At 43.8% G+C, this 26,188-nt stretch overlaps 1 protein-coding gene and 1 non-coding gene across 8 annotated transcripts in view; one reads left to right on the top strand and one right to left on the bottom strand.

The window, feature by feature from the left end:
* The window catches only part of HHAT (hedgehog acyltransferase), a 354,446-nt gene that overhangs the window by 293,272 nt on the left and 34,986 nt on the right, over positions 1 to 26,188 (bottom strand). The gene's annotated exons all lie outside the window — the stretch shown is intronic.
* Positions 14,588 to 14,705, top strand: LOC113907109. The gene has a single exon (XR_003515097.1). It is a non-coding gene; the product is annotated as a U5 spliceosomal RNA (small nuclear RNA).

Here is a 26,188-nt window from a genome sequence, read left to right on the forward strand (position 1 = left end):
AGATGTAACAGAGACTTAAAGAATTCCCTTTATTTCCTCAGTGTCATGCGGATAGGACAAATAATTAATGAGGTTATCTCAGTTTGGTCACTTAGCTGCTTTTACCAACAAGAGAAATGCACACTGGATACTAATAAAATTGTATAAGATCAGTCATGTTAAATCTTGCTGTCATTTACAGGCTGGAGGATAATTTTATAAAGAAATTAACCCATCCCCTACAAGCTTATATGAGGAAAGAATGAAAGATACACTCCCTTCCCCTCAGGAAGCTCTGTGTCCACCAGCATCCCATGTCTGTACCCATTTCTAGGCTCTGTCTTCCCAGCTCCTGGGCAGGGGCAGCTGAAAACCTCTGGTGAGAGTGGACTCGTGGATACCTGGGGACTCACAACCAAGAGCCTTGGCCTCAGGAGCCCCAGGGAGATCATGACGGCCAAGCTGAGCGTGGAGGGAGAAAACACTGTGCTGGCCACTCTCAAATGAGCAGTGCTGGCTTGGCCCACGAGCAGGAATGAGGACTGGAGGCCCTCCGAAATTTCTAGCCAATTGGATCAGTGGGGAAGGAATCCTCCACTGATTATTGATCCACTGATACTAAACACCTCCCTAGATGTGGGACTTTAAGTCAATTCTTTTTTTTTTTTTTTGGTCAAGCCACAGGGTGTGTGGCATCTTAGTTCCCTGACCAGGGATAGAACCAGTGCCCCCTGCAGTAGAAGTACAGTCTTAACTGAAGGAGGAAACAGAACAGGCTCCATCTTGAAAGCAGGACTCCATCTTGGGCTGGACTGTGGACTTTGAGCTATGCCCAATATCTATGGAAATGACACACCAACTGGAAAACCAGATCCCCTGGGTGGAAGAGCCCCAGGGCTCATACCTAGACTCTCCGTCACCTAAAAGAATATCCTAATTATCTATGTAACTGAATAGAATCATAAATTCTATTATGCTTATTGGGGTATGACCACAGGCCTATTGATAATCATCCACTGTTACCTATCTAGGCTTAAGGTATACGAATCACAGGTTAACTTTGATTGTATCTTTCTTTTCCTTTGTTCAGACTAGCTTCAGGGAATTGGGGGAGGTGGGTTTGAGCACATACACTTAGGGTACATAAGGTTTTCACAAAAACTGTTCGGGGTCCTTGGCTAAGAGGAGACTCTGCCTTGGGCCCACCGGTATAATAAATTGCACTCCACCATCTACATTGTCCTTCTGAGTCAGTTTGTTTCCCGGAACGCATGGCTACAACATAACCACTGAACAACCAAGGAAGTCCCTGAACCAATTTTTTAATTGGATTTAGAGGAAAACAGGATTTTTGTTTGTTTTCTTTCCTGCACGTGAGGACTGAGGGGCAATTTCATACAAGTTACATACATTACAAAACTCTCTTTTTCAGAAGGTAAAGCACAGATTAAAGTGATCTTGATTCATATCAGACTATGGATGCAGAGGTAGCAGATACACAGTCAAGCTGCCGACTCAGCTTGGGTTTGGATCCCACATCCACCCACACACTGGCTGTGATGACCTTGAGCAAGACACTTCACCTGTCTGCCTGTATATATGCTATCAGGACTGACAGTCTAGGGACCCGTGAGGTTTAAGTGAAAGTACATGCATATCGATAATTTAAAACAATACCTGGCACTCTGTGGTCACTAAAAATGTTGTTACTTGCTGCTAACTGGGGGTCCCACGTGCTTTCCATCGCACGTGAACCCCCTAACATCGAATCGTGCTTTTACATTCTGCCTCTCGTTTTAAAAAAAAAAAAAAAAAAGGTTTTTTTTATTTTCCAAATAAAGACAACGGTACTGTGCTTCTGAAACAACATGTGTTCCCCACACCCAAGATCCTGATCCACACACAACCTGCTCATACAGCCCTGAGAGAGTAACAGGCAGGAAGGCCAGGGGTCTCCAAACGGAGGAATAGGCTGCCAGTGTCAGACTTTTTTTAATCTCTCTCTTAAGCCGCAGGAGGAAGCAAACTACAAGTGTTAGATTTTTTCCTTTTCTTTATACAAATTTAAAAAGAGGTTTCTTTTAAAATTCTGGGTTGCCGTGACAACACCTGGTTCCACCTGAACTGAACTTTTCTCAAACCCTGAGCTAACCAATGTATTTTCCTTATGGAAATGTTTGTCTTGAGCTATGTTAATGTTACCCTAATCTCTGTCTTCAAGTGGTTCTGCCTAAGACTCAGAACCTACTTGACAAACCAGTATGGTTTACTCATGCAAATGTTCTCTTCAGCTATGTTAATGAGACTGTACTTGCTTGGAAATCTGCCTTTCTTCAAGATTCATGTCAATCATTTTATGGCCTGGGACAACTCACCTTGTGCCAGTGTTATCTCAAAATGCATGTTGTGGGTGAGGGGTCTGGTGCAAGTCTCTGAGTTTTGAGACATTTCCTTTCTCTAATTAACAGACTGCTAGTAGCTATATAACATCTGGCTAAAGACTAGCAGGGGGGCACTCTTTCTGCCCCCTTCTGATGTCTATATCACAAGCTTTCTCTATCTCTCTTATATTTTAATAAAACTTTATTACACAAAAGCTCTGAGCTATCAAGCCTCGTCACTAGCCCCAGAGTGAATTCTTCTCTTCTGGAGGCTGAGAATCCCAGCGTCTTTCACAGCTCAGCAACAACCTTTCAGCCCGTATCCCATGAAAATCATAAATTCGGTCCAATTCCTTCCATTTAAAGACTGGCTGCATCAGAGCCTGGGAGATCCACACTGCCCACCCAGGCAGCACAGAGCAAAGAACTCAAAGCATTAGCCCGGCTTCATCCCTGGTCCACAGCTCAGTGCCTCATCTCAAAAATGTCAAATCAGTGGAGAGTCAATCAACTGATTAAAGGCACAAAGGTCATGTGATGAGGCCATGCTAGCAACATGCCCCTTTGTAACAGGGATGCAGGAAAAAAGACACTAAAAAACCAACATTCAAATCCAAAACAGAGGGGGCACATATATACATATAGCTGAGTCACTGTGCTCGACAGTAGAAACTAAACATTGTAAAGCAACTCTATCCCAATAAAAATTAATTTTAAAAACATTAAAAATATTTTTAGAAAGGAAACAAACAAAAAAAAACTCTTTATGCTTTATCCTAAGGCCCAGGACTACTGAAAACATTGAGCTGGTAAAATCCCATCAATAAAATGACACAGTCTTTCATCATTAGTTATTTCAGAAAATGGCCATTTAAAGGAAATAAAAATGGTCCTCTTAACATCTATTTAAAATATATTTACCTAAAGGAAATAACGAGACAGAAAAGCCAAGTTAATGAACAGAACAAGATGGCCAATAAGTAGCAGTTAATGATTCAGGTAAGAAGAATCTGACTCACTTGATTCTATTAGGTAGTTACAATAGGGAAAAGGAGTCCAGGATGGCAGTGGCTAAACGATAAGGAAGAGAAAAGGTCCGAGGACCAGAGTGAGGACCTCAGGTAAAACAAACTACACTCCTGGCTGGCCCAATTTACACAGGACAGGCCCAGGGAGAGAAAAACAAATAAAAAGAGGAGCCAAAGCTCGCTCTCTCTCCCACGTGCTGGGGGGCTCTTCTCTTCACGTCTTTGGATCGATGTGCCCTCATGCCTTGAAGATGGATTTTCCTGCTATCTTCTAAATAAAATAGAGCTATAACACTGAGCTGTAACACTGATTTGTCTAAGAGCCATATAACACGGTCTGTCCGAGACCCGAGAGCTGTGAAACGCCGAGGGGGCTTTAATGTCCGTCACTCCGAGTCTTTGTTGTGATGAGACAAAAACCGAGAAACATACACTCGCCTGACAATTCCATAAGCAAAGTCTTACAGACCCTGAGCTCAATCACTAATTTAAGGTAAATCTTAAAAGTGTCAAGTCAGGAACAATTTTTTCATATTCTGTTCCTTCCCCATTTCCTATCTCGATCGCACAGTTCTTAGTCAATTAGAAACCTCTTCTTAGGACGTCCCTGGTGGTCCAGTGGTTAAGACCCCATGCTTCCAAAGCAGGGGGGCACAGGTTCAAACCCTGGTCAGGGAACTAAGATCCCACATGCTGTGTGGCCAAAATAATAAAATAAAAACTAAAAAGAAGAAGAAGAAGAAACCTCTTCCTCAGGTCTGTAAGGGAGTCAGATATAAACCAGGGATAAATTCTATCCAGACAGAACTATTAAGGCTCCTCCATGGAGAAAGGGGAGCCTGAACTCTAAGATTCACGTCCAATCTTCAACATTAGTCCTTCCCAAACCTCAGTGGCTATACAAACCACCTACAGGTGTTGCTAAAATGTGGATTATGGTCCAGGAAGTCCGGAATGGGGCCTGGGATTCTGTGGTACAAGCTCTCAGGTGACGCCACGCTGCTGGCCCGGGGACCACATTTCCAATAGCAGAGATCGACATCATCAAAGATTCCCTACGTTGTTTATAAGCCCAGAGAATCCTTAACAGCTCACCCCACCCCACACCATTCCCAGGCAAGGACATGCTAGAGTTGACCACCTAATATTCACAAACAGAGCAAGCACCATCCTGCTCACCATGGAAAGCACCTAGATTCAAGCATTTAATCCACTGAGTGAATTCAGCACCGTTATTCATTCTGAGGCTTTCATCTGCAACAAGGCAAGAACAGAGAAATCTAAGCACAAAGATGTGATGATTCTGCATCTCTTCAATAGTGACTATAACCTCCTGGTGAAACACTGTCTCTCCTACACTCAACAAGGAAAAGGATCTGAGCCTCTCCTCCTACAGAGAGCAGAGTTCCACAGTAGGTGGTGTGGGGAAATATGAATTCCTCAGCCTTGAGGAGGTCATGGTACCAACACTAACTCTCCACACTCTGAAAACCACTGCAAAGCAAGACAGGGACCAGTGGTGTCATCCATCTACATATCCTAGAGACACAACTGAGACCTCCCGCTCATGCAAATCCCTAATTAACATTCTGGGTATCGCTTACGGTAGCTTCTTGTTGCTTTTTTAATCCATGTTACAGATGAGTCAACTGGTGGTCAGAGCAGGCAAATTATTTGCCCACAACTAGAGAGGGCAGGGCTGGGTTTCAAATCCAGTCCTTTCCCACGATGCATCTCTACTTGTCTTAAGCCCTCCACCTGGATTCCTCTGCCTCACCCAGACACACACACACACACACACACCCCCCGCCATCTGACCAAACTCTTCCCAACACCAGGGTCAGTCACCTCCTTAATGCCCCATAACCACAGACACGCCAGCTCAGGTGTGAAGCTTCCTCTGCCCTTCCTGGTGGACCTCGCTGCATCCCCTTCTCTGTCATCTCAATCCCAGCACGTTTTAGTACAGCACATTTATTCTAGCCCTCTTTATTCTAGCTATTTCATGTATTTTCTGTCTAGAGGGGAAGAAAAACGGTAAGCTCCTGAGAGCAAGAACCTTGACTTAAGCACAAATTTGTACCATGAATGCCCGACACTCAATGAGCCTTCGCAACGGTGGGGGTGTGAAATCACGTGACCTCTGTTCTCCCCCTCTGTAGACTTGAATGAGTCACGTTTAAACTACCTGACCCTGAGCTTTTCTGTGTGTAAAATGAAGGGCAGAACACACAGACGCCTCAGATGGCTTTCAGAGAGTGGAAAAAGCAGCTATTTTCCAGGCTAAAGGAAAGAAATGCTAAGAGAACAGCTCGTGACGCACCTACACACAGCATCCTGACTGAGTGCCCGTCTTCGGGAGTGGGGAGGTGATTTCCCCTCACATGCCCACGGGGCCAATCCAGGCCCCCAACTTCCACATCCACACTGCCAGCCTGCCCTGCTCCAGAAAGTTCCCACTCGTCCAGCCTCTTCTGCAGATTGGGAAGAAACTACTACAGCATACAGACTGACTGTGCTGTGGGCAGAATCATACTGCAGAATCATACTGCATAACATAAGAAAAGGAAAACTATCCTCAGAGAGCTTAAATATCACGTCCAAGGTCCCACAGCTAATTTATGACAGAGCCCAACTTTAAAGACCCAGGTCCTCAGGCTGCAAACCCTGTGTTTCATGTGATCAAATAAATATAACGTAAAGTTTACCATCTTAACCGTTTTTAAGTGTACAGTTTAATGGCCTGAAGAACATTCGCATTACTATACAACCATCACCACCATCCATCACCAGAACTCCTTTTGTCTTGAAAACTGGAACTCTGTGCCCATTAAATAGTAACTCCCCATTCCTCCTGACCCCGGCTCCTGACCACACCATCCTACTTTCTGCCTCTATGAATGTGACTACCCTAGGCACCTCGTATAAGTAGAATCATACTGTATTTGACCTTTTGTGTCTGGCTTGTTCCACATGCATAATGTCCTCAAGGTTCGTCCACATTGTAGCTTACTGCAGAATTCCCCTCCCTTCCAAGGCTGAGTAATTCTCCACCATCGCGTGGGCACACCGCATCTTGTTTATCCATTCACCTGTCGATGGACAGTTGGGTTGCTACTACCTCTTGGCAGTTACGGATAATGAATGTGGGTGTACTAAATGTTTACTCTTTGATGTTTTGAATTTTCAGTGATTCCCTAATGTTGCCAACTGACATGTGTACTTGTATCTGGCAGTTCAAGTCGCTTTCAAAATCATCTGGTACTTCAAGCACAACAAGTTAAAAGAGAAAAATACCTGGCAAATGAAGATCTTATACTGCCAACTCACCACTGAGCAAAGTTTGCCTTATTCTAGCCATAAATTCTCATCAGCCCTGAAGCTCACCAGATGACAGGACTCACTCCTGGCCTCTTAGCTGAAGTCCTGCACTATTATCACAGGGGGATGGCCAAAACTCTCTTTCTGTGCTTTTTCTTGCATTCCTCAGACCATGCTGAATTAACACTGGCTGAACATAACACAATCCCATGGCTAATAAGGCCAGGCCACTGGACTGAAATGTTTAAGCACCCAGTGCCAAGGAAAGCCCCAAGGCGCCTACCAAGACACCCCAAGAGAAGCGGAGAAAATCATCCCAGAGATAAATGCAGTTACTCCAAGTCCACCAGTGGCTTTTTAGCCCAGACTCTCCCAGGACTTTGCCTGCTTTTCAGTAAATCACTGCTCTTGGCAGTAGCTGAAACTAACTCAAATATTAGAAGCTTATTTGCCAGGATTTAATCGAACTGAAACTCCATAACCTAGGGGTTCTGAAAACACTTGAGTTGGGCAGTTTGTTGTTATTGTTGTTTTAAGGTAAAATTCACATAACAGGATGAACCAGATTAAACTCAACCCAGTGGCATTTACACTCCCAACGTCATGCAACAACCACCCCTATCTAGTTCCAGAACATTTTCCTCACCCCAAAAGGAAGCTCTGTGCCCATTAATCAGTTACTCCCATCCCCCTTCTTCTGCAGGCTCTGATAATCACAAATATGCCTTCTGCCCCTGTGAACTTGGCTACACTAGGAATTTCATATAAATGGAGTTCTACAGTGTGTGACTTGGCTTCTTTTACCTGGCACAGTGTTGCTAAGGTTGATCCACATTGTGACTCGTGTGAGTACACCACCCCTTTCTATGGCTGAATCACATCTCATTGTAGGGATATGCCACACTCTGTTTACTCATTCATTAACCGATGCTTCAGCTGTTTCCCGCTTTTGTCCACTGTGAATAATGCTGTGAACATGTGTGTACAAGTGTTGGTTTAAATACCCATTTTCAATTCTTCTGGGTATATACCTAGGAGTAGAACTGTTGGGGCATCTCATGATTCTATGTTTAATGTCTCCATGTTTTCCACAGCATCTACACCAAGTTTGAGAAGGCCAAAAACAAAAGGCTTCATAAACTGACCCTCTGCCCACAGGGAGTTACTAGCATCACAGAGAACTTGGGTGTTTCAGCAAGGCCTTTTCCTGCCTTGAGTCTGCCTGCCTCCTAAGACAGACCCTTTAGAGATCTGCTGCTTGTAACGTGCCAATTTCATCCCGGGGGCAAACATCAGAAACGGCTAGAAATAAGGGGGTGAGAATCAGCCTTGGAAAATATCTTATGATACAAAGTGCTCTGGAAAGTTAATCCTGTCTGCAGGACTCTGCATCTGAATCTTTTTTTTTAATTCAGTAATTCTTTCAGTTTGTCTGAACTCAAGGCCAACATGGCCATTTACTTAATGAGGACATCAGGCCTGACTGGCGATTGACTACCGTCCAAAAATGCGATCAAGAACTGAGAGGACTTGGCAGAGATCTCCCAGGTACAGCCAGTCTTGGCTCAGTGCCTACAGGAGGAGGCTTCAGGACCCTAGAATTGCAAGATTCAATTCCTCGGGGTTAGGGAAACACTGGCAGCCTAGCTAAAATGTGCAACTACTTCCGCTGACTCAACAGAGTTACATCTGACGTTGATTTCTCCACTCTTTGGGGTCTTGAAGGGAGCATGGGTGGAGATTAATCTAGCAATTATTCGAAGAGTTTTCTTTATCTTCCAAAGGATGATTTGCTATTTCTAAAATAATCTGAACTGAATCATTTTACTGCCCACAGTTCCCAGAGACAACACTCTTTCCCCAACCAACATCTCCTGAAAGATAAAATGTTTCCACTAACAAAACTTTTTCTCCTCCTATAAATAACAAATCTCTGCTTAAATGTCTTTACCATCCGCCCAGGAGATGCAGATGCTCATAAGGGTGAGGACAATAGGACCAACACAAACTGTACTGTTTACCAGGTACCATCCAGTCTCTTAACTGGCCCTCAGGATCTAAGCCTGGGACATGGGGCCAGGGTGTAATGGGGGAGGGAGGTCTTCCACACAAGGTCTTCCACACTTCATTCATCAAGGGGTCCTAATTAATGTGGATGTATTATTTGGATCTCTTCAACCTAGGTGCCAACCCAAACTCTGGCTACTCCTCCATTTCCTCCTTTCTAGAAGTTGCTCCAGATTATTCAAGACACATGAACATATGTGATGAAACATCTACAGATTCTCTCTCCCCACTTTATCTATCTAGTCCATATTTCTCCCTTTCTTCCTAAAGCTAACAAAGAACCAATTTCTTTTAAAGAAATATTAAATTCTAGTATGAAATCATCAAAAACACAAAATCTATATTATATTCCCCATGTCTCTCAAACTGGAAAAACACCATATTTTCTATAAGGCATGTGGAGAAATAGTTGTAAATAAGTAATAAAGCTGATAAATAAGTTAGGGATCAAGACCAAAAAAAAAGCAATAGAATAGAATCACTAGACAGCAAATTATATAAGCTCACAAGATTTCCCAGCTACAAACTATGCTAATAAATCGTGCATCTCATTAGTGTCACTTCTCCAGAATAACAAAAAGACAAAGTCACAGTAACATGGAGAAAAAAATGGTCCCAGCCCTTAAGTGGCACAGCAGTAAAGAATCGCCTGCCAGTGCAGGAGACACAGGTCCGATCCCTGAGGTGGAAGATCCCAGGAGGAGGACATGACAATCCACTCCAGTATTCTTTTGCCTGGAGAATCCCATGGGCAGAGGAGCCTGGTGGGCTACAGTCCATGGAGTCGTAAAGAGTTGGGCACAACTGAGCACGCATGCACGCAGCCCTTTGGGAGCCATGCCCCCTAAAACGCCCCCCACACTCAAAGAATTTGCTTTCTTTTTAGAGAGTCTTCATACAGTCAAGAAAGCTCATTAATATGTAACGTCTCTGTGGTGGGCAAATACCAACAAACTGGAACTCCAGATGGAATCCCAAAATGTTGAAGGGCCCTGGGGCAGATCAATGAAGAAAGATAAGAATAATAAAAGAGAGAAAAAGGAAAAACTGACATCATTGCCATCATCTGTCCAGCGGGAAGGATGGGAGCTTCTCATAATCTCACTTACCATTTCTCTCTTTGAATTTTACATACTGCATAAAAGACCAGGAAAATGAGTAGGTGGGAGGAGTCTCCCATGTATCTTTTCACTCTGTCCCCTTTTCCACTAGGTGGCTGCCCCAAGAGTCAGACACAACTGAGCGAGTGAACCGAACTGAACTACAAATATTAATCAAAAGACAGCAGTAGTGACTACATTAATATCAGATGAAGTAGATTTCAGTGAAAGAAAACCACCAGAGTCAAAAAGGATCATTAAGTAAGACAAAAGAATCAATCCATCAAGAAGACATAACAACCCTGAACATGTATGCACCAAATAACACAGCTATGAAATATATGAGGCAAAAGCTGATAGAACAGATAGAAACAGAGAAATCCACAACTATAGTTGGAGATTTTAACATTTCTCTCACAGCAACTGATAAAACTACCAAACAGATCATTAAGATTAACCATTAATCATACCACATTAATCATTAAGGATACAAAGACACTTGCCACTACCAACCAACTGGATCTAATCAACATTTATAGAATATGCCATTCAACAACATCAGAATACACATTCTATTCAAGCTCCCATGGAACATTCAACCACAACAGATGATATTCTGGGCCAAAAAACAAAGGCCAACAAATTTAAAAGAATTTCAACATACAGAGTGTACTCTCTGACACCAGTGGAATCAAACTAGAAATCCATATCAAAAAGATAACAGGAAAATCTCCAAATGCTTTTCTAAACAACACAAGTCAGAGAGGAAGTCTTGAGGGAAATAAAAAATAATTAGAACTGAATAAAACTAAAAAGACTTTATCAAAATATTAGCTAAAGTACTGCTTAGAAAATACAAAACACTAAACAGTTATATTAGAGTAAAAATATCAAAACTCTAAGAAACTAGAAAATAAGGAACAAAACAAACACAGAGCAAGCAAGAAGAAGGAAATAAAGAGCAGAAATCAATGAAATCCAAAACAGAAAAACCTCATGAAACAAAAAGCTGGTTCTCTGTAAAAGTCAGTTAAGTTCACAAACTTCTAAAAAAAAAACGAAAAATAAAAAAGATGACCCAAATTACCAAAATCAGGAATAAAAAGGATACCACTACAAACTCCACAGATCTTATGAGGATAAGGCATACTAAGAAAACCTCTATATACATAAATTTGACCACCTAGAATAAATGGCCTAATTCCTCAAAAAGCACAAACTAACAAAACTCACCCAATAAGAACACATTATTTTAACCAAATAAACGGAATTCATAGTTTTAAAATCCACAAAAAGAAAACTCCAGTCCAATGTGGTTTCACTGAAGAAATCTACCTGACATCTAAAGATGCTCTCTTTTAAAAGGGGAAATACTCCCCAACTCCTTTTATGAGCATAACAATAAACACATGAAATCTCAAAGCAAAAATACAAGATCATATATAATCAGTCAAATTCAGACACTGAACACATGAACACAGACAAGAAAATTGTCAGGAATTGCCTGGTGGCCCAGTGGCTAAGACTCCAAGCTCCCAATGCAGGGGCCAGGTTTGATGCCTGGTCAGGGAACTATGCTGTAAATAAGAGCTTGCATGCTGCCAGCAAAGGTGCTGCACACCTCAATTAAAAACCCCGCATGCCACAACAAAAATCAAAGATCTTTATATATGTAGTCCAGCCACATATACTAAAAAACTATGCACCAGGACCAATGAAAGTCATTCACTCATGTCTGTCTCTTTGCGACCCCATGGACTGTGAATAGCCTTTCCCTTCTCCAGGGGATTTTCCCAACCCAGGGACTGAACTCAGGTCTCCCACATTGCAGGCGGATTCTTTAGCAGTCGAGCCACAAGGGAAGCCCAAGAATACTGGAGTAGGTAGCCTATCCCTTCTCCAGAGGATCTTCCCGACCCAGGAATCGAACTGGGGTTTCCTGCATTGCAGGCAGATTCTTTATCAACTGAGCTATTAGGAAAGCCCACAGCAAGACCAAGTGGAGTTTAATCCCAGGGATACAAAGCTGGTTCAATATTCAAAAATCAATCAAAGTAATCTAACATATTAACATATTCTTAATTAAAGAAGAAAAATCACATGATCATATCAATTGATGCAGAAAAAACATTGGACAAAATTCAACACTAATTCATAAAAATTCTCAGAAAACTAGGAATAAAGGGAAACTTCCTCAGCTTGATAGATGAACATCTACCAAAAAACCTTTAGAGACATCATACTTAATGGGGAAAGACTGAATGATTAAGACTGGGGAAAAAAACAAAGCCATACACTCTCATAACTCGTATTTCAACATTGTCCAGGAAGTCCTAGCCAGCACAATAAGAAAATAAGAGTTACATAGATCGAAAAGGAAGACGTGAAAATATCCTGATTTGTAGATGTCATGATTGTTTATTTAGAAAAACTCAACAAGTGTGCCAAAAAGAAATAAAAAATAATAATAATTAGGACTAAATGAGTCCAGAAAAGTTAAGGACCAGTTACCATCTTACAGAATATAAAGTTATGATCTTATAGAATATAAGATCAACATGTTAATAACATCTTATGAAAAAACCAAAACGAACTTTTTGGCCAACTCAATAAAAGACAATTGTACATCTATATACTAGCAAAGAACATGTGGAAATTGAAATTTAAAATGTAAACCATTTATAAAAACTAAAAAATAGAAATACTTGGGTATAAATCTAACCCCCTAAAAATGCATAGAATTTAGATGCTAAAAACTACAAAATACTAATGAAGTAAATCTAAAAAAGATGTAAATAAATCTATAAATATACTGTGTCCACAGATTGGAAAATTCAATATAAGGAAGACATCAGTTTTCCAAATATATCTATAAGTTTAACAGAATTCTATCAAAATCCAAGCAAGATGTTTTGTAGATACAGAAAAGCTTATTCTTCTATTTCATATTTGGAAAGACAAAAAGGAACAAAATGAGCTAAAAAAATCTTTGAGAAAAAAGCATAAAGGTAAATTATATTATTTAAGACTTACCAGTAATTAAGGAAATGTGCTGTTAGTATAAAGACAGATACACAGATCAATGGAACAGAAATGAGAACCCAGAAATACAGCCATACAAATGTGGCCAATTGATTTATGACACAGGTCCAAAAGAACTCAATAGAGGAATTTGTCTTTTCAATAAAAGGTACAGTAGCAACTGGACAGAAATCTCTACCTAAATTAATATAATAATTAATCCAAGAGGGATCACAGATTTCAAGGATTTAAAGATTGAGATTTAAAGGTAAAATGCAAAACTAGGAAACTTTTGAGAAAAAAAGAGAAAATCTTTGGGTCATACAACTAGGCCAAGAACACTTAGACATGCCACCAGAAGCATAGTCTGCAAGAGAAAAAAAAAGATAAATTGGACATCTGTGAAAGACCTACTAAGAGAATAAAAAAATCAAAGTAATGACTGAGAAATTATATTTGCAAGCCATTCATCTGACAAAGGACTAGTATTTAGACTACATAGAGAACTCTGAACTGAACAGTAAAAATAAAGCAAACAAATCCAAGTTAAAATTGGCAAAAGATATGCATAGAATTTCACCAAAGAGGATATAGAGATGACAAATAAGCACATGAAAATATGTTCAACCTCTTTTAACCATTAGGGAAATGCAAATTAAAACCATGACGACATATCACTACATACCTATCAGGATAACTGAAATTTAAATTGTTAATAATGCCAGGTACTGGCAAATATGCAGAGAAACTAAGTATCTCATACATTTTTTTGGTGGGAATATAACATGGCAGAGCCATTTGGAAAAAAGTTTGTACAGTTTTCTTATAAAATCAAACATAAACTTATCATACAATCCAGCTATCAAATACCTGGGTATTTATCCCTGAGAAAATACAACTTAAGTCCACAGAAAGACCTGTACACAAATATTCACATCAGGTTTATAATAGTCAAAAGCTGGAAACAAACAAAATATGCTGCAAGGATCAAATGGTTAAACAAACTGCAGTCCACCCCTTTTCTGCAAAGAAAAGCAACAAACTCTTGACACACAAGAAGTATGAATCTCAAGGACATTAAACAGGGGGGCGGGGGGCAGGAAGAGAGCCAGTCGCAAAAGGTGACATACCGTATGATTCTCTTTATAGAACATTCTCAAAAGACAAAATCATGGGATGGAAAACAAAACAGTGGCTTCCATGGGTTAAGGCTAGGGAGAACAGGATGGGTATGACTAGAAAGAGGCAACAAGGGAGTTCTTCCTGGTTCTATATTTTAACTGTGCTTGTGGTTAGCGAAAGAAAAAGAAGCACATTCGAAGTCACAATACACAATTTAGAAAATCTGCGGTTTCCGTGCTTGAACCACCACGAGGTTGAGAGCCCAGCCACGTGGACCTCTGCTTCGCCCCCTAGTGGCGGCTCCAGCGGTACAGCTATGAAGATGAAGGTGCTGCAGGGAAGTGGATGACTCCGACTTCTCATTTGCATACCCATCGTACCCTGCAGAGTACAATCTTTTCAGGCTTAAAATAATATATTTTTTCAGCTCAACATTTCTAACTATGAGAAGTTTGCTTACACAATTCCTTGTTTAAACTTTAGGCAGGAAGTAACCCTTGGATACAGAACCACCATCAGTGAAGTAGGAGTTGCAGTTACTGGGAGGTGCACGCTCCCCGCTATCAGCATTCTCTGGTTTCTCTTCATATTGCTTCAATCTTTCGGCTTTTACTAAAGATTTCCGTGTAGAGAAACAACCTTGAGTTGTCAAAACTAATTTTTGGAGGCTTTGCTTCGGCAAAGCTGATCTTTGACGGTACAAAAAAAAGACTTACTTTTGTAAACACAGCATTGTGATTTGGGTTTTTCAATATTGTATTGTAGTCAGTGTAGCTGGAGATTTTCTGGTGGTTCAGACGGTGAAATGTCTATCTACAATGCAGGAAAGACCCGGGTTCAATTCTCGGGGCACAGGGGCAGAAAGATTCCCCCAAAGAAGGAAATAACAATCTAACCGGGCCAGAAAAATACTCTAGAGAAGGATAGGTGGCCGAGTATATAAATAGCTAAGCACTTCTCGGTGAGTGAACTCCCGGGTTTGGTGATGGACATGGAGGCCGGGCGTGCTGCAATTCATGGGGTTGCAAAAAGTCGGACAGGACTGAGCAACTGAACTAATCATTTTTAAGTGTGAACTTTACTAGGTAAGGCTCCGTTGGGTTTTTTTTTGTTTGGCAGAAGTGAAGTAAAGTCGTTCAGTCGTGTCTGACACTTGGCAACCCCATGATCCAGGCTCCTCAGTCCGTGGGATATTCCAGGCAAGAGTACTGGTTCAGTTCAGTTTAGTCACTCAGTCGTGTCCAACTCTGCGACCCCATGAATCGCAGAGTACTGGAATGGGTTGCTATTTTCTTCTCCAGAGGATCTTCCCAACCCAGGGATCAAACCCGGGTCTCCCGCAGTGGCAGATGCTTTACCATCTGAGCCACCAGGGAAGTCCTGTAAAAATATCTGTAAAACTAAAAATATCACAGGTTTAAGTCACGTAAGTTATACCAGGTAAAGTCTGGACTTGCCAGTTATTGGTGACTCCTATCAGACACACTAAAACTTCTCTACCCTATACAAAGTCAAGTGCAAGCACAGGGGGATATGGAGAGGTTAACATGGAAACTTACATTATCATATGTAAAATGTACAGCCAAGGGGTATTGGCTGTATGACTCAGGGAACTTCTACCCAGGGGGTTTTATAGGGGACATATGTATACCTATGGCTGATTTCATGTTGTTGCTTGGCAGAAACCAACACAAAGAGTCGGACACGACTGAGCAACTGAACACAATTCTATAAAGTGATTATCTTTCAATTAAAAATTGGCGGGGCGGGGCGGGGCCGGCTAGAATAGGAAAAAGGAGTTTAAAATGGCGGTGGCCAAAAGACAAAGAAAAAAAAGCCTAAGAAGATTCTGGCCCAGGAGAACCTCAGATGAAACAAACAGCCCTCCTGGCCAGACCAATTTACACAGGGTAGGCTCCGGGGGAGGAGACAAAACATATGAAAAGAGGAGCCAAGACTGAGCCTCTCCTTTTTTGAGGTTGGCCTGCCCTCACACCTCAAGGGTACTATGTTTTTTCCAATAAAACAGAGCTGTAACCAAGCTGTAACACTGGTCCGACATTTCAAATCTTAGCTGCAGTGAGACATGAGGGAGGAAATCATACACTCCCCACACCAGGGGTTTCAAGAGGGAGGGGATATATGTATACCTATGGCTGATTCATGTTGATGTTTGGCAGAAACCAACATAATTCTATAAAGCAATTATCTTTAAATTAAAAATGAAATTAATTTTAAAAAATAATTCTATATATATATATATATATACACACACACACACATACATACACACTCTCAGTGATGGCCCTGAGGACCCCTTCAAAGGCCCTGTATGAATCTACAAGTTGGAGAATTTCAGGGCACCTGACATCAAACAAATCGTTTCTCTGTCCATCATGTCACGGTGTTACAGGAAGAATAAGATCTGACTTCATGTGTTTACTTTAACCTTTACTTCCTGTTGCTTTTGTTTACTGAAAGCATCCTGTCTGTACAAAATGGTGTGCCTGTGCCTCCGGACCTTGCCCCTCTGCCTGAATGTTAAACCAAAGTGCCTTTCTTTTATTCAGGGCAACACCCTGGCCCTCTCTACACCTATGAAAGGCTGCAAGAAATAAGAAACACATTTCCTCCCCCAGGATGGCCATTCCGAGAGATTTACAGGATTAATGGCCTTTGTACTTCCTCACCTCCTCCAGCGGCTGATAAGATGGTTACTTGGAGACCTTAGGCTGCCCTCTTCTCAGTCTGCCAGCTTTCTGAATAAAGTTGTATTCCTTGCCTCAACACCTCATCTGATTTATTGGCCTGTCGTGTTGCAAGCAAAGCGAGCTTCAGCTCAGTTCAGTAGCTCAGTTGTGTCCAACTCTTTGCAACCCCATGGAAGGCAGCACACCAGGCCTCTCTGTTCATCACTAACTCCCAGAGTTTATCCAAACTCATGCCCATTGAGTCGGTGATGCCATCCAACCATCTCATCCTCTGTTGAGCTTAGACTCAGTAAAAATATCCGTGGAAGTAACACTCCATGCGTGGTAGTGGCTCCTAAAGGAAAAGGAGCCCCTAAAAAGACTTCATTGGGCCCATGAGACGGACAGGTATGAACCGGTTTCCACTGCCTGCCTAACAAATGTCTACACGTGTGACTGAATTTAGCCGGAGAACTGCCTTCTTGAAACCCAGGAGCAAAATTATGATGGAATAATCCTCACTTATCTTGAATTTTTCAGCAGCCACTGTGATCCTCAAAGTAGTTTCAGTCAGTTCCACACACAGAGATGCCACCCTTCACATCTCCCACAGGCCCATGATCTCACTGTTATCCTGAGGCTCGTTCTAATTTCTTTTTTAACAGACTTATCATCTGTCATGTCATGATTTTAAAGGGTAGTAACCTTCTTAAGAATGGTGACAGGTACCACTTTTAGGGGATATACTGGGAGAAAGAAGTGTTTCCACTTCTCCCCACTCCCCCACATCTCTCCCCAGATTTCAGCTCCAAGCCACGCTGAACTCTGCTTCTCCTACCCTCAGAATCCCATCTGTTGGAATACTTACATAGGATGTGTTATGTAAACAACCTCACCTACCCCAAGGGACTATTCTTAAAGATGAGTTAGTTCAGTCACTCAGTTGTGTGATTCTTTGTGACCCCATGGACTGCAGCATGCCAGGCCTCCCTGTCCATCACCAACTCCCAGAGTTTACTCAAACTCACATCCATCGAGTCGGTGGTGCCATCCAACCATCTCATCCTCTGTCGTCCCCTTCTCCTCCTGCCTTCAATCTTTTCCAGCATCAGGGTCTTTTCCAATGAGTCAGTTCACATCTAGTAGCCAAAGTATTGGAGCTTTAGATTTAGCATCAGTCCTTCCAATGAATATTCAGGACTGATTTCCTTTAGGATGGACTGGTTGGATCTCCTTGCAGTTCAAGGGACTCTCAAGAATCTTCTCCAACACCACAGTTCAAAAGCATCAGTTTTTCAGCACTCAGCTTTCTTTATAGTCCAACTCTTACATCCATACATGACTACTGGAAAAACCACAGCCTTGACTAGACGGACCTTTGTCAGCAAAGTAATGTCTCTGCTTTTTAATATGCTATCTAGGTTGCTCATAGCTTTTCTTCCAAGGAGCAAGCATCTTTTAATTTCATGGCTGCAGTCACCATCTACAGTGATTCTGGAACCCAAGAAAATAAAGGCTGTCCCTGTTTCCATTGTTTCCCCATCTATTTGCCATGAAGTGATGGGACCAGATGCCATGAGCTTCGTTTTTAGCATACTGAATTTTAAGCCAGCTTTTTCACTCTCCTCTTTTTACTTTCATCAAGAGGCCCTTTAGTTCCTCTTTGCTTTCATCCATAAGGGTGGTGTCATCTGCATATCTGAGGTTATTGATGTTTCTCCCAGCAATCTTGATTCCAGCTTGTGCTTCATCCAGCCTGGCATTTCTCATGATGTACTTTGCATATAAGTTAAATAAGCAGGGTGACAATATATAACCTTGACGCTCCTTTCTCGATTTGGAACTAGTCCGTTGTTCCATGTCAGGTTCTAGCTGTTGCTTCTTGACCAGTATACAGATTTCTCAGGAGGCATTTGGCATCATCTTTTAGGATTTGAAAAACAACACCCAGTTCTTAAAGCTAACAGTGCCCAAATGCAGAATCCACATTCCACAAAGTCTGAGCTAGCATCTGAATGGTCCCAGTCAGAAATTCAGTTCCAGACATGGCCACAATTCAAACAATTTCAATACTGGTATCTAAAGCTGCATGTGAGAGTTTACTAGCTCACCCTCCTCCTAACACTCCCGTGCTTCTCTGTCACTTCACTTTGAAGTTCTGTCCCTCCATCAGACTAGCAGGGTGTCTGCTCCAGCCCACAGAGTAGAACTGCCAAAGCTCAGATGAATCCTTCCTACAAGGTACTTGTTGGAGAACCTTAAGACAGAGAACAGGTTCAGTGGCAGATTTTTTACCTGCCACTAAATAAATGTTTGCACACGTGGCAGAATTCAGATCTGGACTCTTTCCTTCCGATGTATCATTTGGCAGCGAGCCTGTAGGAGCGGAAGAGATTTTAATTCACCCACCTCCAATTACCAGGAGCTACAAAGAGTCAAACCAAAGAACGTGACAGACTCGGGTTGAGACACACACGATCCTTCTGTTCAAGGTTCAGGTCAGATCCACCTCCTCCAGGAAACCCTCCCAGCCATTCCAAGGTTAGAAATTCTCCCAGAAACTTTTGGCTATACCAACCAGTACACTTCCCAGGTGGCGCCAGTGGTACAGAACCCATATGCCAATGCAGGAGACGTAAGAGACACAGGTTCAACCCCTAGGTCAGGAAGGTCCCCTGGAGAAGGGCAACCCACTCCAGTATCCTTGCCTGGAGAATCCCATGGACAGAGGAGGGTGGTGAGCTACGGTCCACAGGGTCGCAAACGGTCAGACACTAGTGAAGCGACTCAGCACACAGGAACATACCAAACGGAGACCCTCATACAAATGGAAACACTGTGGTAAAGTTACAGCAAGTGCTAATTTTCAGGCAGGACAGACAAATAGGGCCAGTCATCCTCACTGTGTGCACCTGCCGTCTCCGCAGCTTGCCTGACGCTGCTGCCCTTGGTTAAACAACCAGAACATCATCCTTACAAAAATAACACGGCAGCCTAGCATTCTTGGGTGGAGTATAAGCTTCCTGAGGAGAGGAACCATGCTTCTCACTTCCCTCAGCCCATAGAACCTACTGCAAAGCAGCTGCTTAGCAAAGAATTACTCGTAAACTGACTGGTTTGTGGTTGAGAAATTTCTCACCACTCCAAATCTGTATCACCACCTCAAGATGTTACTAAGAATTCATGGAGAACCTCTCTCTCTTTCTCTCTCTCTCTCTCTCTCACACACACACACACACACACACACACATCTGATCTTTTAGTTCTGCAGGGCTAAACCCTTGGTTCTAACTTCACCTTATCTTCTCCTGGCTCCTTCAAGAACCTTTGAATGAAATAAATCATATTTTCCATGAGCTAGAAGATATAAAAAAAGAGAGGAGGGCTGAGCAGGGAACTTAGCAGCTGAGCTAATACGCAAACCTGATGTTTCTCCGTCTGCACTGCAGACCCTATTTGTACACAAGGCAGAGCCCCCTTTCCTGTCCTCCCCAGGAAATTGCTGCTGCCTCACTTTTTCCCCCTCCTGGCTGCAAATCTCTGACACATCAAGGACATCCAGCAGCGGGTGGGGGTGAGACTAGACAAGAAATGATGCACTGGCAGGTTAAGGGCAGGAGCTCTTTGTGTTGACGAGGGGGAATCAAGCCCAACATGTGCTCGGGGCCCTTCCTCCCATCACTAGTCCATGGGCTTCTTCCCCCACCATTTGGAGACCCCTCAGCCCCCTCTCTCTCTTCCTGGGCTGGCACAGGACACAGGACTCTGCCTCTGCTGAGTAGCCCCTCTGTGAAAGGGCAAAGCTGCGTAAAATCCAATTTTATGATACTAAGGACAGGCTGAAAATTCACACACACAGCCAAACCACTTATTAATCTGTCCCCATCAGATGGAGGGAGGCAGAGATATAACCAGCACACCAGAATTGTCTTTGAGGAGCTACAGCTTAAGGAAAAATGAGGGAAGGCCTACATTGTCTAAACCTGCCAGATGTTAGACACATGGAACCTGGCAAGCATTGCCAAGGGACCAGTGTTCCTTCACACCAAGTCTCCAACCAGCCAGACATGTCCACCTTCCAACAGCCACTCCTGAATACCTACTCTGTGTCAGGCAGAGATGAAAGATCCTCTTTTGTCTAAAAGAAGTAACTCCTGGGACTTCCCTGGTGGTCCAGCGGCTAAGACTCTGCACTCCCAGTGCAGGCGGCCTGCGTTCAATCCCTCACCAGGGAGCTGGATCCCGCAAGGGTTCACATGCGGCAACTACAGACCCACATGCCCCGCAACGAAGACCCGGTGCAGTCACATAAATAAATATGTAACACCGGCTCAGGAAGGAGTTGTAGGAATGGAGCTCGTGGGAGGGAGAAACCCACGCCAGCAGGGGGATGAGCCAGGAAGCAGCATCAGGAAAGGTTCCACGAGGGCTGCTCCTCGAGCAGGAGGGAGGCGCCCACCAGTCTGCATGAAGATCACAGGGAGGAACATCAAGATGTCCCTGGGGAATGTCAGATGATCCTGTTACTTGGAAGCTCAGAGGGACCACACAGGAGCTGAGGCTGCTGGAACAAGGCCGGACCAGTGGACAAATGGAAAGGGGCTGAATGTCAGCCTTGGAGCATGGGCTTGACATGGTAAGAAATGGGGAGCCATGCGTGGGTTCTGAGCAACATTGGGGCTAGTGGTAAAGACCCCGCCTGCCAATACAGGAGATTTAAGAGTGGCAGGTTCGATCCCTGGATCAGGAAGATCCCCCTGGAGGAAGGTATGGCTACCCACTCCAGTATTCTTGCCTGAAGAATCCCATGGACAGAGGAGCCTGGAGGGTTAAGACCACAGGGTCGTAAAGAGTCAGACATGACTGAAGCAGCTTAGCACACATGCCTGAGATCTACATTCCAGAATGTTAACTCCAGGAATATGCAAACTCTGAGTGGGATAGATCAGGAGAGACAGGCAAGGCAGGGAACGCACAAGGCTCCTGAGAGAGGCCTCAGAAGAAACACCAATGCCCTCGTCCCCTTTAGTAACCATCCTCTGCTTCTGAATACAGTCCAGACTCCACATGTGGGACCCGATGGCCTTTATGCTCCAGCCTCTATCTTGTATCATCTCTTCCTCTCACACGTGACCTCCCAGCCAGGCTGATTGACTCTCTGAAATCCAGTCTGTATGCCTGCTATTCCCTTCTTTCCCATCTTTCCCCAATACCTCACCTCTGATCCCTGTGCGTTTGGGTGGCAGGCAGCTTCTGTTTCTCCATGCCCGGCGGGTGGTTACATCACTTACCTCACTGCCTCAGCATCACTGCCCCCCAAATTTAAGGCCCAGTGAGGACAGAGACAGAGCCTGGAAGGTCACAGCCTCCCAGTACCCAGCCTGGAAGCCTCTTACACAGTAGCCACTCAAGGAATATTTGTTAAATGATTCAGCACAGAGCTTTCTGGGGTTTTTTTGTTTTTTTTTGTTTTTGGTATCAAAATATAATTTATAAGTAACTGAATATTAAAATTTTGATGGATAAAACTTGAGTAGCTAAAAACTGTATCTTTACTTCAGAAACAACCTTTTCTCTCTTAACATTCAAAGACATTAGTGGTCAAGCTTCCTTCTCTGATTTGTCTTTTATTTCTAACCTTCTGGCAGGCACTGAAAATTCCTCTGATTCTACTTCTGAAAGAACTGACTTACAAGAGGGCCCCAGTTTCAGAACTGTCAGGAAGAGTGTCCTCGGGAAAGAAATAAGTAATTGATTACATGCAAGAATTGTAATTGATTACATGCAAAATTCTTCATAATATATCAGGCTTTGGAGAGCTCCTTTCAGTAGCAACCAACTCCTTCTAGACTGAAATGTTCCTCTGTAGAACATTATCTCCTTGCCAGAGAGGGGGAAATCAACAAATCCTAGCTCTAAAGCAAGGGTGTCATCAACCATGGAAGGACAAAATGATGACCACAGCACGGACTGGGGTCCATTCTGTACCAAGCACATACATGCTGGATGGGGTTTATATATATATATATATATATTTCATTTGGCTGTTAGGTCTTAGTTGTAGCACTCAGGATATTTGATCTTCACTGTGGCATGTGGCATGTGGAATCTAGTTCCCCAACCAGGGATTGAACCTGGGCCCCCTACATTGACAGCAGTCTTAGAGCCCACCAGGGAAGTCCCCATGCTGGGTGTTTTATATCCATTATCTTTCTCTACAACGAGACCTCCCATGCCCATATTCCAAAAAATAAAACTAAGGCTCAAATGGGGTAAATGATTTTCCAAAATGGAGCAAACTGCAGTTTAGACTCAAGTCCATCCAACCCCAAACCTGTGCTCTTTCCATTATGCCAACTATCTTGAATCAGAAATAAATATAAAGGGGAAAAAATTCACGACAACACAGTCCAACACAGAGCTTCATTCACGAATGATCAGTTGATTCAGAGCCTACTATCTAGAGATATCAAGCAAGAAACACAGCCACTAAAATGTCTTCTTTACATTCTTCGGCCATGGAGCAAGAATGTTAGGTGTGGGGGGGGGGGGGGGGGCGGTGGCGGCGAGAAAGGAACCAGCAAACACCAAGACAGATGGCCAGAACTGGAAAAGCGTTGAGCTCAACTCCTCCCTGACCACACACAGGCTCCTGCATACGACCGCTCCAGGAAGCCACTGGAGCCCATGCAGGCAGGCACTGCCAAGCCTGGAAGGAGAGACGTCACAAAACAGGAGGCACACACCACAGCATATGGAATCTCAACAGTCCTCGAGAGCTGCAGCCACTGCCCCTGGCCTCTTGGCGAAAGCAAGCAGCTTTACTCTGATGGAATAAACCCAGTGGTATTCCTGGTTTGGGCTACAATCAATCCTCCAGACTCTACCATTAAGCAACAACTGGGGGGACTGTGGTCAGGCCCAACACCATTTCACTGTCCCAAAGCTCCGCTTTGAGTCACCATCACCCTAACACACTCATCCCCTTTCCAACCACAGTTCTTCCTCTGGAAGAACGTCTTCACTACTGGGGACCTTGCCAAGCCCACCAGTTCTGAGGCACTCAGCTGAAGGTCGCCCTCCTCTCCCAGAAGCGGGGGGCGGAGGGGGGCTGCCTGTGCCCGCAGGGGTGCCCCCCTGTTCTGACTGTCAACACTGTCCCACCTAGCGTTTACCTACGCGTCTGTCTAGGTGCCCTCAGGACTGACGCATTTTACTCCAAGGGTGCATTCTGGCACGGTGTTCCTCACTCGTTCCTTCAGTTAAATTCAGTAAAATACTCACCAACTCTGTTCCAGGTACTGAAGATACAGGACTGATTAAATCCCAGCCCTGCCCTGTGGGACTCACAGTCTGGCAGAGGATAGATAATACAAGACAAAAGTTGTACAAATATACTTATCACAATAGTGCACAAGATGCGATCCAAGGCATTAGTACACATCACCCTGCTCATTTCCTTCATATCATTTAGCTCAATCTGTGGCTGTCATGTTATTTCTTTACTTACGGTCGGTCTGTCCCCAGTAGGAGACCCTGGGACCGGAGCCTTGTCTGTCTAGCTCACTGCTGTGTCCCCAGCACTCTGTATGGGCTTGTCCACAGAAACACATTCATTAAAAGCAACATTTGTGGAAGGTGATACAAACTGAGGCAGAGAAGTGCCAGGAACTATGAGCATGAAGCCCAGTTTAGAGGTCCAGGTAAAAATTCCAGGACAGGAGACACTGGAGCTCAGATGTGAAGCAAGAGTGCGGACCTGAAAGGGAAGAGGTGAGGCCCAAGCCAGAGGAGGAAGCAGGAGGAGAAAAGGGAAGAAAGGGCCGAATCAGCATGACAGAGCCCTTCACTGTTACCGCGGCTGGCTGTTCGCAAACAAAGGCAGTTTTGTCCTTAGGGGACATGTGGCAATGCCTGAAGCCACTAGCAACTGTCATGACTTGGAGCAGCAGGGACTCTGGGCATCCAGAATCCAGGGATGCGGCTCAACACCCTACAAGTTACAGAACAGCTCCCCAGCGCCTGCCCTGACCACCACCTACAACAGTGGATGCCAGCAGTGCTGAGGTCTGGCGATACTTAAAGGACATGAAAACTCCCAAAGTTCACCATTTCTACTCACACCTACTACTGTCTTTTTATTAGAATTTGGATCAGAATAGCATTTGCTTGTCCCCTCCCATAACCTCCAAAGGAAATACTCAGAGCCAAGTGGGCCTTTATTTTAGCTGAAATGAGACTTTTAGCAGACACCAGTGGACCTCCTATTGCTACATATGACCCCGGGTCTATTTCATGGTCTTCACCAAGCACATGGAATCAATTTCCTTTGTCTGTTGGCGACCCACCCTGACTCATCACTTTCCCTCTACATTCTAGGACCCCAAACTACCCACCCCCTATGCAGGGTAATGAGACAGAAATACGAGGCTAAGAGGGGCTCAACAGCATCAAATGAACAGACAGACAGATGGCCAGCCGGACAGAGGGACAGAGACCTTTCAGAATAGAACTTTGGAACCTTGGAACTTTTTAGGTTCATTGAAAAGCTAGAACTCCAATACTTTGGCCACCTGGTGCAAAGAACCGACTCATTGGAAAAGACCCTGATGCTGGAAAAGATTGAGGGCAGGAGGAGAAGGGAACAATAGAGGATGAGACGGTTGGATGGCATCACCAACTTGATGGACACGAGTTTGAGCAAGCTCCGGGAGTTGGCAATGGACAGGGAGGCCTGGCGTGCCGTGGTCCATGGGGTCACAGAGAGTTGGACTCGACTGAGCGGCTGGACTGAACTTGAAGCTTTTCTCTGTGCCTTGTGCACATTTCCCCAAAGGCAGAGTCGGTCTGAACACTGACACCCACTGACCATGCCCATCACAGGGGCCTGTCACAAAGAATCCACGAAGAGGTCACGTCCCCAGGACTCTAAAGCCTGGGCAGGAAGTCAAGCAGCTGAATGTGACGGAGTGGCGGGAGTGGCGGGAGCTGGGAAGTCAGTGCAGACAAGGGCCCTTTGTCCAGGGATACCAACAGCGACACCCAGGGGGGCTGAGCATGCAACAGTGAAATCCGTGGGGCCTGATCCTCCTTCAGCTTCTCATAGGAAAAGTCTCTTAATCTAAAACGAGTTTACTTATTTGTGCCCCCGGCAAACAATTTGTTATTATCTGAAATGTCTGAATGATGACTCTAAAATTTAAGGAAGAAAAAAATGTCACCATTTTTTTCTGTTGCAAGAAACCCAAAAGCAGCATATTTCTAAAGAGTGGATTCAAGATGCTCACGAGGACTAGCTCCCACTGTAACCGGAGCAGGACCCTGTGGGGCCTTCCCAGGACAGACCCCTCCCTGCATCCCACGTCCTCCACCTGCCTCTTGTAGGAAAGCTTTAGCCAGAGAATAAGTCTAATCAAAGACGTGAGAAAAATGCAAAAAAAAAAAACAAAGGAAAGTCAAACAAAGCAAAACAATCATAG

The sequence above is a fragment of the Bos indicus x Bos taurus genome, chromosome 16, assembly GCF_003369695.1.
Source record: "Bos indicus x Bos taurus breed Angus x Brahman F1 hybrid chromosome 16, Bos_hybrid_MaternalHap_v2.0, whole genome shotgun sequence".
NCBI lineage: Eukaryota > Metazoa > Chordata > Mammalia > Artiodactyla > Bovidae > Bos > Bos indicus x Bos taurus.